Below are 14,019 nucleotides of genomic sequence, written 5' to 3'. Positions count from 1 at the left end.
AGTCAAATTTATGATACACCTCCTGTGACTGTGAAGCAAAGTACCAGAACAGACTACCTATTTTGAACCTTTGTTTGAATGAGGAAGACTGATGTCAGACAACATACAGCAGTATTTTTTTTCGCCCTCCCATGAAAAACTTTAATTCAATAGGATTGATAATATCATGTAGAGAGGAAATTCTTTGCCTTGTTTAAAATGAGCAAATCATGAAATCCAGATTTTATGAGTGGATCAGAGCCAACATCAGTTCTGCAAACTCTGTTTACAGCACAATCCAGCAGCACAAAATTGGTAAATAAATTTGAAGAAGCAGAAGCTAACTGCCAAGAATATTGAAGGCACCTGAAAACAGCACTCCTTCCTCCACATAAGGGTCAAGTGTCCACTTAGCATATTCCTCCTCAGTATCTTCAATAGAGGCAGAAATGGCATTGCATGGTGATTCAATGTGAAGTGATGATGACAAGCCATGAACTAGACTACACTAAAATCATTAGTTTTGGTGACTTCTTTTCACGATGAATTTTTGTGCATGGTTGTGTTCTCAATTTATTTACATATGAACCGAAAATCAAAGAACTTACTTTCATCCTCATAGTCAAGCTCCATTATTCACTTATCAAGTTTACCTTGCCCATAATTCAAATATTTTGTTTAATAAGAAACCACTTTTTGGATGTTACATTCTCAGAACTATACTTCAAAATATTCTTCTAACCAATCTTTCAAAATATATGTCCATTGACAATTCAAACAGTAACATGCTTCAGATGTATTATCACATATAATTGTTAGTTAAGTATCTTTGATTAATTCTTCATCCTAAAATAAGGTCAGATTTAAATAACTACTCTGTTGTGCATTGAAAAGGTATAAAAATGCATTATATTCATGTCTGTATTGTTTTAAATAGAGTAAATATATAAATAAGTAATAAATACGGTCCCATTTTAAAACTTTCAGAATTTATGAAAAATTAATTTGTTTGAGAAAAAAAAAGAAAAAGAAACTTTTTTAAATGAATAGACTGTATGACCGTGCCAAATTAGTGGCATATAATAAATTCTTTCTTTCTGTAGTTTAATTTCCAATAGTTCATTTATTCAACTCATTTCATATCTTTTATATTGCTAGATAAAGAGCTTGGAGAAATAAGTACTCCTTATATTCGACAAACATAGGAATAATATCTTCAATGACTGATAAGGACAGAGAGAGTACTGAAGGTAAGTTCATATTGCTTAGGTGAGATGACTATCGTATAATGTATTATTTTTGTTGAAGTCTTTGAATTCTCCACTGTCTCCTGAGATCATTGTTGTAATTATGGGCTGGATTTAGAGTATTTGCTCCAACTTTTTAAACTGGGTACTAAAAAAAGGAAACTACTGGTCAATTTTATACCCCAAAGGAAGCACATGTCTCATGTCTTTTTGATATGCAGCCCATAAGTTCATGATTCTCTCCATTTGTCTAATGTGTTCTAACTTTATTTTCCTCAAATTGAAATACACTGCTAATGTTTATTATCCAGTAGTTTCATTATCTTTTTTGGTTTCTGTCATCTTTTCTGGTTGAACATTTTCACACATGTTTCCTTTTCCTCAATTCAATTCTTTGAGTGTTGGATAACAAAAACTCTCATGAAAGGTGTTGTCAATTAGGAGAATATTTCAAAAATGTATTCATGTCATAATGTTGGAGCTACCTTAAATGAGAGAGTCCAACTTTGTAGAATTGTATGTAACTCTCCAGGGAAATACAAATTCTGCTTGGATGTTCTTTAAAAGTAGATATCCAGAAGCCTTTTTGTATGGATACTTCATGTTTGTTTGTGTACTAAGGGCCCTTGACTTATGCTGTGAAATCTCTAATCTGCCAATAAATGTAGCATATCTTGAAGCAAGCTACAAGATTATTACAAAAAGTATCGGTAACAATTTTTACATGACGTGTGTGTGTAGGGCTGAATTCAGACCATCGGTTAAGTGTGCACATGATCACCAGTAGTATTGGCATTGATAAGATGACAGTGCACTCCAGTATTACTGAAAATTTGGCTATGCAAAAGATCTGCACTAAACTTATCCTGAAAGTCTTGATGGATAACCAAGAGCTGAGTCCAAGTTTCTGCATGCTAAGAGCTTCTGCAATGGCATTGGGATGATTCCCCGACCCCCTTACAGTCCCAACTTGGTACCAACAGACTATTTCCTGTTCCCAAAAGTGAAATCCTCCCTCAAAGGACACCACCATGGTACCCCAAGTGCCATCAAAGAAGCTTGCACGCATACCCTTAAGGACCTTCTAGAATCTACCTACCGGTGAGCCTTCAAGTCGTGGGAAAGCCGCTAGCAAAAGTCTTTTGATGCTCAAGGGATGTACTTGGAAGAATTTTGAGGCATTTAGTAATATCTGAAATAAATTTTTCCAGATACTTTTTTTACAACCCATGTATTTAAGCTCTATGCTTCTCACCTTCCAATGTTCCTAGCAGGCTTTACAGCCCTCCATAATGTCCCATTCAAAGAGCAAACTAGAACAAACTCATAAGAGGACCTCAGCATCCCCTAACTTTTATTATTAACTAGTACAGAGTGAGTCAGAATGGACTTCCTGATTTAAGTGGTTAAATGTAAAAAAATCAAGTAAGATAATTGGAAAAGATTTGTATTTATGAAAACTAAACCCAATGCTATTTTTTTTCATTGGGCTTTCAAAATTAATGCATTCAGGTGATGACCATGGTGAGCGATGCACATGTGCAGTCATTCAAAAAAAGTTTTCAAAAACTGTTCTCAGCATATCTTGCATTATTCCAGCGATGACATCTGTAATTGCCTCCTTAAGAGCTTCCTAAGTCCTAGGTCAAACTTTTTAATCCTCAATTTTGAGATATCCCCAAAGAAAAAAATTATCTAGGCGCTGGGAACATCCCCTGGTAAGGTGATCAGGCGGCTGGGAAATTGATCTTGCAGGATTTGGCATGAATGATGGGTGGTATGAGCCGTGGCACCATCCTGTTGAAACCAAAAGGCTTCTGTGCCATATTCCTCACCATACTCTTCCATTTTTGGGGGTTAAAAGTCCTCCAGCATCTCACAATAGCGCACAGAGTTCACAGTAACAGTTGAACCTCGAGATTCAGGAAGTAAGGCCTATATAGGAAACAAACAGCACAACAAACTGTCACTTTGGGGCTATGAAGAGGTCTTCGGTGAAGTTTGAGAGGGTTGGCAGTTGCATAATAATGAAACTTTTGCCTATTCACTAAGCTGGAGAGGTGAAAATGCACTTAATTGCTAGACCAGAGCACCCTCTGTGTCACCACCACACTATTATTGTTCTTAAAGAACGTTTCTACGACAAAGCTTTGATACTAACCAGACCTCTGCATGGTGACTGCCAAAAATGCATCGTTTTCCCTAGCGAACGCTATTACTTCCATTTCAATAATTTATCTGCATGCCCTCAGTGATTTTTTAAAACTAGTATGTCCATTCTGCCCCACCCTGTATGGCCAAGTGAAGCAATTCATGTATATTACATGTAGTTTCAAAAGTGCCATAAAGAATACATCTGGACAAAGTCTTAAGATTTTAATTTAAAACATTTATTCTATTAAAAAAGTTAGGTAAAATAACTAAACAAATAAGGAATATCATCAGCATTAGTCACCTATATGTATCATGGTCAGTCCTTGTGGAGTTACCTATTTAGACACCCATAATAAACTAAGATGCTTTCTCATATTATTTTAAGGGCTTCATGCTCTTATTACTGACATGTGTGGCTATTTGCAGCTTTTTATTTTGTAAACAGTTTTATCCTTCATTATTGATCAATAAATTTAAGTGCAATTCACAGTGTATGGTGGACAACAATTTTTAAAAACTTTGACTTATTTACAATTCTGTATGTTAGTGCATAGGACACATTTCTTATTTAATAGATGGAAATTGGATTAATGACAATGAGCAAATTTTCTTCAGGCAGTGAAATGGATTTAATATTGCCAAAGAAAACAAGAATTGTTGATGATAAAATAAGGAAGCCATTTCTTGGTGGTTACATAGTTCATCCTTCTGGAGCTGAATACCACAATGCATCAGCTAATACAAATTTTCTGCCGCAAAGCCAAAGTATGTAGTTGTATATGAGTAGATTGTATTTTATTTATGCTAATACACCACTATGGATTACCATAAGAATACATGATGCATGTGAGTATTATAAGAAACTTAGGAAGTGTGATATCCTTTGTCTAGTGGAGCACTGACTTTATGAATAGAAAGTGGACTTCTGTCACCTTCCAGCATTAATTCTAGCTTTATATACCATCAAAATCTCTCCAAAATGGTGGTGCATAGTTATGACAAACATGTTGAGAATGTAAGATTTTATGGGTGGAGTGCTTCTCTGTTGATCTGCACTTCAAAAGTCCTTAAAGTGTTATGACTTAATTGCTGTCTTGATTTATTTCTTACCTAAAGGCGACTTTGGTATTGTCTGTAATCAACTAGAAGAGGTCTTGATATTTCCTTAAAGGTATAATGCTAATGTGGTCATAGAGACTAAATTTAATATGTATAGATTTGACCTGTGATTCAAGGTATAGTAATCAACTCGATATTTTACTCAGGTCCTATAACCTATATTGTGCCAACTCATAACCAGCCAAAAACCAAGCAGGCCCAGTGAGTTATGACTCTTCTTTGACCCCTGCTTTTCCCACATACCACTCTTTGTCTCTCTCTGTTTCCCCATTGATAGCACACAGAATTAAGTTTTTGTCATTTTGCATTGACTTCAGTTATGCGAGACAGAAAACTGGAGAGATCAACGCAAACACCATGGGGTGAAGACTCAAAATTGCTTGATATGACAATAGCTGTTGCCACTCAGACACCTGTAAGAGGATTGCATCTTATAGAACCTCTTCATAAATATATTACACCTGGAAAATTAACTGAAATCCAGCCAATTGATGATAAGGTGTGTGATATCTTATATGATACCTATGTGTAAGTAAATAATAATACATTTTATTTGCCCAATGATGATATTACACTATCAGCCCAAAGATATTGTATTCCAGAGCATTTTGTTTAATTGTTGATAAAATCAGCATACATTAATTTTCCTGCTGTTGATACTAATAGAGCACTGTATTTGTATATGCTGGGATTGAATAATCATGTTAAATCCCATTCACCATGCCAAAAAGGTACTGCTTTACCATCTCCATCCCAAAATGAACTTGTCATTCTTCTCACTTTGACTTTATACTTGAAAAATGTACAGAAAGTTTGGTTCCTCCCTTAGAATTAAAGAAAAACAATGTTTCACAATTTAAAGCAAAATGGTATTTTTAGATGTCAATTTAGGATGCCTCTGCTCTTTACATCACTGGCTAGAATGCTGAATCACATCCCCCCACTGCATGGAAATGTATTATTTCTACACTATTAAACTACACCCGTGAACAAAAATATAGGCCGGAGGAAGCATGTGTAAAGGATGCCATTGATCACAAATTAGGTGTTTGATCTAACAGAAGAGAGAAGGAAGTATACAAACTAAAGGACTGAGATAGGACAGATGTGTCACAAAAGGAAATCAGCCAAAAAGTGTGAAAAGATAAGAAGAATGGATGAAGATTCTGTGTGAAGTGGAGTGAAAAGAAACTGTCCAGGGAAAAATTGAAGCAGCTTAAAGAGCTAAGGGACATCACTTCTATGGATGCCCAACAAATATTAATGCCATTCAGGGTGACAATGTTAAAAAGATAATGAAATTTTCAATGTCACCCAGAAAGACTTATGGAGAACAGGATATTAGGGATCAATATTATACGCTTGGAAATAATAAAAACTTCAGGGAATATGATTCTTTCGCAACTATTCAACCTAATATGTTATATGAATATGGGAAAAGAAATACTGGTGGAATGTAACATGAATGTAAGCATCATTTCACCAAAAAAGAAGTGTAAAAAACTTTGGAAAAGTTGTTCTGTTGACTTATGCATGGAGATTGCGGCAACAATAATCAACCAAAAAAATGTAGCAGAGTGTTTAAATGAAAACTAAGTTGGATTTAGGAGAAGTAAAGGAACAAGAGATGCTATTCTTGCTCTCAGACTCACTGTAGAGAACATGCAGGAAGATCAGAAAGCCATATAGCATTTGTTGATCCCGAGACAGCTTTTGACAATTCAGACTGAAATATTATGTTTTGTACCCTAAAAGAAATTGAAATGAACTACAATGACAGGAGGTTGATTCATGCTCTATATATAGCGTAAACAGCAGTGATTAGATGTAGTGAATGAAGAGAAGCTAAAATACAGAAAAGGGTAAGACATGGTTGCTCATTGCCATTAATATTTAATGCGTGCATTGAGAAAGTGATGAGGGAAATCAAGGAAAAGATAAGGGGTGGCATACTAATAAACAGAAAAAGAATGATATTGCTATGATTTGCAGATCACATAATTACTCCAGCAGAGAAGAACTGACAAGGATGCAAATCGCTATAGAGAAAGGGGCAAAGATTGCATCCTCAAGATAAAAAAGATTTTAGCTAAGGTAATGACCTGCATTTAAAGTAGGAAAGATAACCTCCAGGTAAGACTAGAGAGAGACACATGAACAAGTGAAAGAATTTTGCTACTACTCAGAGGCAGCAAGATCACTAGCAGTGTCAGATGCAAGAGATATATAGAAAGCAGAATAGAAATTGTGAAGAAGGTTCTCTATCAGAAGAAACAGCTGTTAACAGCAAATAGTGTTATAATTAAAACATAGTTGTTCAAAAGCAATACCGTAAAATGCATATATGGAGTATACTTTTCCATGGGTTAGAGACTGTGGTCATCAAGATACCTTGATGATGGTCAACTGTCAAAACCAGTAGTACTATGGTAAAAAGTATGGAAAATTACTAAGAAGTATATTTTTCTAACATATGGAACAATTCCACTAAATAAAGCCTGAATCCATCTATTATGTGCCAAGATTTTTTGGAGAGCTGCTACAAGCTTGAATTGATAATCTATGACTATAAAACTGATTATTTATGTTCATGAATAAAATATTTTGTCCCACACTAAGTTAGAACTGGCATTATATTCGATGTTTTTTCTAAACCATTCCAAGTCTCAGAAAATAATGAAATTGTGATGGTGATCCATTTACATGTACCCCTTCCTCTCTCTTATCAACCATTATCTCCAGCATTGACCTAGATAGTGACCTACACTAGGTTGATGATCAAATGAGTGAGAAGTCTTAGGCCACAAGCCCCCTTTATATAAAATGATATAATCATAAAAATAATAATGATAAAAATTATATATATATATATGTATGTGTGTATATATATATATATATATATATATATATATATATATATATATATATATATATATATGTATATATATATGTATATATATGTATATATATATATATATATATATATATATATATATGTATATATATATATGTGTGTGTGTGTGTATATGTGTGTGTATATATATATATATATATATATGTATATATATATGTATATATATATATGTATATGTATATGTATATATATATATATATATATATATATATATATATATACATACATACATACATACATACGAGGGTCATCCGGAAAGTAGTACCCGTTCGTGCCACATGAAGTGCTGACGACGCGAGTAGCCGCTGGACGAGGTCAGATAGCTTCAGTGGCTTGTCTGCCTTCTCTGAGCCAAGTTGCGTGACGCTAGCATTGCCTGTGTTGTTTCTGTGATTGTTTACAATGTTTAAAAAAATTGAGAACGCCGCCAGTTGTGAAGTGAGGGCAGTGATTAAATTCCTCAATGCAAGAAACGTTCGCCCATGTGATATTCATCGCCAATTAAAGGAGGTGTATGGAGACAATGTAATGGACGAGTCGTCTGTTCGGCGGTGGTGTCGCAACTTCAACATGGGGAGGGGGAACACACACGACGATGAGCGTTCGGGGAGACCGTCTGTCATTACAGACCAACTGGTGAGCTCAGTTGACGAATTCGTGAGGAACGATCGGCGCGTCACAATTGATGACATCTGTGAGCATTTTCCCAATGTTTCTCGAACAATTGTTCATGAAATTGTTAAACACCATCTGCATTATGCAAAAATTTGTGCAAGATGGGTCCCTCGCGTATCTCAATGAGCTGGCGGCGAAGGACTATGCAGCAGGAATACAGAAACTTGTCACACGTTATGACAAATGCCTTAATTTGCTTGGAGATTATGTTGAGAAGTAGTTTAAAGTATCCTCTTTCAAATAAAATTTTTTATGTTTGTTAATATTTACTTTTGTGTCTTTATTTCACGAACGGGTACTACTTTCCGGATGACCCTCGTGTGTGTGTGTATATATATATATATATATATATATATATATATATATATATATATATATATATATATATATATATATATATATATATATATATATATATATATATATATAAGCCAAAAGACACCATGCCACTACTGTTTGATGCACACAGGCTGTTGCCAAATATTATCCCTTCCCCTTTTTCATCCTTAATCCATGATTCATCACCTCATTTTAATTTTTAAGCCTCAAAGTATTCCTTCTGCCCAGTTGAGGGCAACGTAAATTTCAAACCTTGTAAGTAAAGTATCACCAGTGGTGAAAGATATTTGCCTTTCAGTTTCTATGTAATAAGCTGATCCTCAACTCATATCCAAATTGTAAAATCCACTACTATTATTATGTAAAAGCTTGTTCTACTTACTTCATTCATGAGCCTGATATTCAAAATTTCATAGCACATGGAGTAGTTACTAAAAGCTGATTATTATTGACTAGCTATATAAAAAGAATGCTCATAGGCATTAAATGATATAAGTATATACTTTATGGTGAATGCATTATGAATTCCTCCTGGTGATTTTATTTACAAATAATAGAACAAAAATGTGTAATCACCTATGTGATAAAACTACCTTTACTAGGTCATTGCAATACAAAGATGGTGGAGGAATTGGCTTAGAAGAAAAAGGATACTTAACTATTTAGAAGGGGTAAAAAGACAAGCTGAAATATGGAAAGAAGAATTGGATAAAGGAAAGGAGGAACAGCAGAAGCTTAAAGCCAAGTTGCAACTGTCACTTGATTCCCTCATCACTCGGGAAGATTTTGAACATGCTTATTATGTCCTTGAGTGTGAAAGAAAACAGTTGATCAAAGCCGCACAATCTTCATACACTGGGCACTTACTGAATTTAGCCTATCTGTATATATTACTACAGGAGATAAAAATATTGCAAAAGATTGATAACAGGAAAAGGCTATTAAGAGAAGGAAAAAAGATGAAGCAACAGTATTCTCTCCTAAATGAGGTAACTATTTTAAGCTATTCCTTCATTTCATGTTGCAACTTACACCTTTCTCTCTTACTAACCTATTTCACTTGCCTGACATCCATTTGTATTCTAAATAAATATGACAGTAAATGTAATAAATACAAATTTTGCTCATCAACTAAAACTGAAGTAAGAATTTTGGTAAGGAAAGGAAATTATGCACAAACATAGGCAATTTCTTTGATAAAAAAATACCTGTAATTAATGATGAACAAATTTAAAGTAATTCATCATACAGTTGCAGGCTTCACTTTTTGTAAACTTTCCATCTTAGGAAAATGAATAAATAAAAAAGTTGTAATACGTGCTAAAAGTTATTAATTTTTAGGAATTTTGTTTGATGGTTGGTGATTTATTTCCCTTACAAAGTAGATTCTGCACCAATTTCTAAGTTTATCTTCTAACTTAAGCTATGAAAGTCTCACCATAAATGTCATCTCTAAATCCAGAAGATAACCTAAGAAAGTGGTGCAGAATTAAGTTCATGAAGGACAGTCCTAAAGATAACCACAGGATTGCATTCTATGCCCCAATCACCTTAAGGAAACAAATAAACACTTAGGGAAAGATTCCAAGGCTACAGAAAAGCAGTGTATATTTACTTTAATGTGATGACTGATCAGCAAAATACATGGCATGGGCAAAGATGGAATAAACTTCACCATCCGAAGCAATGAATGTTACAAGGCAGGGAAAAAGCATTCTGGGTTCACAAAGCATCTGCTAGAGAATCACCATAAAGGAAATTACACTCCAATCATTCTACATGTGGAAGAGGAAGGTGGAAAACTGGATGCACTTGAGAACCTCGAAATTGTGCAACACAGAATGGAAAACAACCCTAGTTAATGAGCAGGTGCCTCCCTTACATTCCCACTTTTTTCGATCCTTCCACCATCCTATCACTGGGACCCACCAACATTGACTCACCAACACCCAAGGACAATTCGTGAAAACATTACTTTATTCCATCCCCTGTCCTGCCCTTGCCAGGGTTGGAGTCACTCCTTCCAATTAATCCTTCCTTCCCCCCAAACCTCTCCTATCCCACCAACCCACCACTCTCATTGGTCCCATTTCCCATCAATCACACCCGATGAAATCCTCTGTGTCATGCCAATGAGTTGTAATTTAACCTGAAGATGACTCGAGGATTTGAAACTCACGTCGCACCTGTAAAATTTTAGTGAAAATTACAAGTCCATCAAATGAAAGAGAGGACATAATTTTCCACAAAATTGCACACACTTAAGTTCCACGAAGTGAAGCCCGACGCTGTAAGTTTTATTCAAAATTACAAGTGTTTGTACATCCCTTTTCCAAATTTTGAAATAATTTCAGTATTTATGCAATTAAGTTGTATGCAAAATAAATTATTTTTTGCTACTATGTGCTCCTTTAGCTTTCAAGTCCACAAGTATGGATTAGCAGAAGAGATGGAAAGCCAATTTCAATGGAAACAAATCTTGAAAGAGAGTTTGCTCAATGGAAGGAAATTTATAACAATATGGCAATGGCTAGACTGTCTCCTGTCCAGCAGAAAGAATTGCTGAGTAATGCATACAGAATGGTAAGGCAGTAAAGTGTTTGGGTAGGGTACAATAAAGGAAGTGAGAAAATTAGGTTAAAAATATAAAATTTGCATGCTATTAAGCCTTGAAATGCCTGAAAAGAACCTTCCTTATTAAATTCCATCTCTACGAGAGAAGGAAAAATATGGTACTGCCATTTAGAGCAGGTAAAAATAGATGATGAAGAGGCAATTGTATCCTAGACTAAGTAATTGAGCAGATGCAAAAATTTAATATTATAATGCCAAGGGTTTTCAATTATCCTCCCAGCTGTTGGAATTGGTTCACACATTAAACAAATTTTGCTACTACAAAAGAGAGCTATTTGCTCTCTTGCTAATATACCACCTCGTGATTTCTGCAAAACCTTTTTTTATTAGGTATGGAATCATGAATGCATTAAGTTTATATATGTTTAAGGCTCTGGTTCATGTGAAACTCATATTGTAGATTGTCATCAACTTGCTACACATTTCATAATGCGAACATGCGACTGTATAACTATCTGCCTACTCTGTTGAAATTTGACTGTATCCAGAGTTTAAAGAATAGGGTATATACCTAGTTACTTGCTCACCCACTTTACTCACTTGATGAATTCTTTTGTGACAATCTTCATCACATTTAAGAACTGATGTTTATATATTGAGTAATATTTATATTGATGACATTTAATATGGTAGTGCCATTTTTCAAAATTAATAAACTATTATTACTATTAATATTTAAATCTAATTCAAGTTCCCAATCGATTTATCATTTTATTCTGTTATTCAATTTTATTATTATGTTACTCAATTCCCAATTGCCTTCTCTTTTCCATCTTCTGAAACATTTCTTTATACTGATTTTGCTACCTATAAACATGTACATTTCTATTTATTTCTTTCTATTTCATATCAATTTCATTTTATATATCAGGTTGCATTTTGTAATTTCAACCTTCCCTTCCACACTTCTTTATCTTATTCTCATTGTCCTCTTCATCCATGACTTAAGCAGTCATATTTTAGATATTATTTGCACGTGAAAAAATACATTTATTTCTCTCAAACATGTTTACTTTGCTCCATTTTCCATCCAGAAGTACAATACTCAAAAGAAGGGTGGGAATGGTGTTGGAACACCCTAATGAAAACCTCAATATACCTTTCAGTTTTGCCTTATGACACTGAAATGATCTAGACCTTGGATTTTAGAAATGGCCTTCTATGCCCTTAGAACATTATGACAAACCTTGTGAAGAGTTTAAAATCCACAATAACAATCACTTTAAGCCACTCAAAGAACACCATTTAAATGAAATTGTAGGCTGATTCACTGTGGATGATATGGATATCGATAGAGAGCAATCTCAAGAAATTGAATGAAAGTCATCAAAAATTTGTTTTATGGTATTTTCTGAAATTCGAGTGAGATACAAAAAAAGATGAATAAAATAGAAGAGTGTTTTATCAAATGACAGTATTTTTGTCCATTATCCAAGTCAAAATATGTTTTACGACTTAAATACTTTCATTTCTGTCTTCAGTTGAAAATTCAAAATTGCTTTCAATTGCAAAATCTATGGCAAACAATAAGTGTAATAGCACTTAACAAGCTTCTAATTACAGTTAAACTTTCATGATGATGGAGATGTTCAACATATTAAAGCCATGATTGTGCAGGAATTGGTTTTATTGGCAATTGGAGTTGATATGAAAAAACTGAAACCTTTCCAGAGCATCCTAGAGCATCATTTATTTAATCATCTTGAATCTTATGCCTTAAAAAATCGTCCAACAGTAAGTACCTGAATATCATTCAAAACAATTAAAAGGTAGTCTTCATGATGAATCTAATAAAAACTTTATTGTTACAAATGGAAATCAGCTGCAGGAATTCAAACTTTCAAGATTCAAGAACAGACTACATGTCTGCCATGAATGCAAAAAAGTTAAGCCAGAAAATAGCTTTGATTGCAGTGCTACAACAATAGAGCTGAACAAATGTAAGTCATGTATGTGGCTGGAGAACATGAGCAGCAAACGTAAAGATTATGCCATTTTTAGGCATATTCTGACATCTCTGAGAAAGGAAGAATCACGTCTTCGTTGTTCATCTCCAGTGACATTTATCATACAGGTGACCCCTTTTCCCATGTTTTGAACAATCAGTTTATGTCTCATAATATTAGCAGTGGTATGGTAGCTTGGAGGGTAGAGCATTCAGCAATGGAGATTACCAGTTTCAAGCTCCTATGTTGTCTTTAGGCAAATTCAAAATCAGTAAATACCTGAATTCAATCTGCATTATAAAAGAAATTGAAATGCATTATTATCTTAATGACTTTTAAAATCTACTAGTATTTAGAGGAGATATGATCTAAGTACGCATTAACATATATGACAATAAAACATTATATGACATTATTTATTTATATCATAGATAAATATCCTCTTTACAGTAGCAATAAAATTTGGATTGCTATAAATAGTAATTATATTACAGTATTATTACCTACATCATTTTTATTTGGGTTTTATGGTTTCCAAAAACAAAATGATATAGATGCTTCAGAATTAATAAAACTCCTTTTATCTGTTAAATAAAATTGACCTTATTCAGCTTGTCATAAGCTATCTGTCTCTTATGCTGTCCAAATTATTATATTTTGACATTCTCTTTCTACCAAGAAACTAAACCAAATGTGTATACTTTCTTCAAAATATCTCATAATTTCTTATCCAGTATGATCTTGTGCTTTCCCAGCGAATTTCTGTGGAAGATCCGAGTCATATATGTTGTCTTTTCCACTCTTGCCCAGCATTTTTTTAATTTGCCTCACCAATTTTCTTCCCCACTCTTTCAGACATTTTTTTCCTCTCTGTTTAATTCTTTTATCTTATTTTATCCACCCTTTTCCATGCCCACATCAAAAGTCTCCAATCAACATTTATCCTCTCTAATTAATTCTTTAAATCATCCATGCAACTATGTTCCACAATCAAATCTAGATAACTCCTTTC

This window comes from Hetaerina americana, unplaced genomic scaffold (assembly GCF_022747635.1).
Source record: "Hetaerina americana unplaced genomic scaffold, ioHetAmer1.1.p SCAF_4, whole genome shotgun sequence".
Classification (NCBI taxonomy): Eukaryota; Metazoa; Arthropoda; class Insecta; order Odonata; family Calopterygidae; genus Hetaerina; species Hetaerina americana.
The sequence above is the reverse complement of the archived record's forward strand: the minus strand, read 5'-3'. Positions refer to the sequence as shown.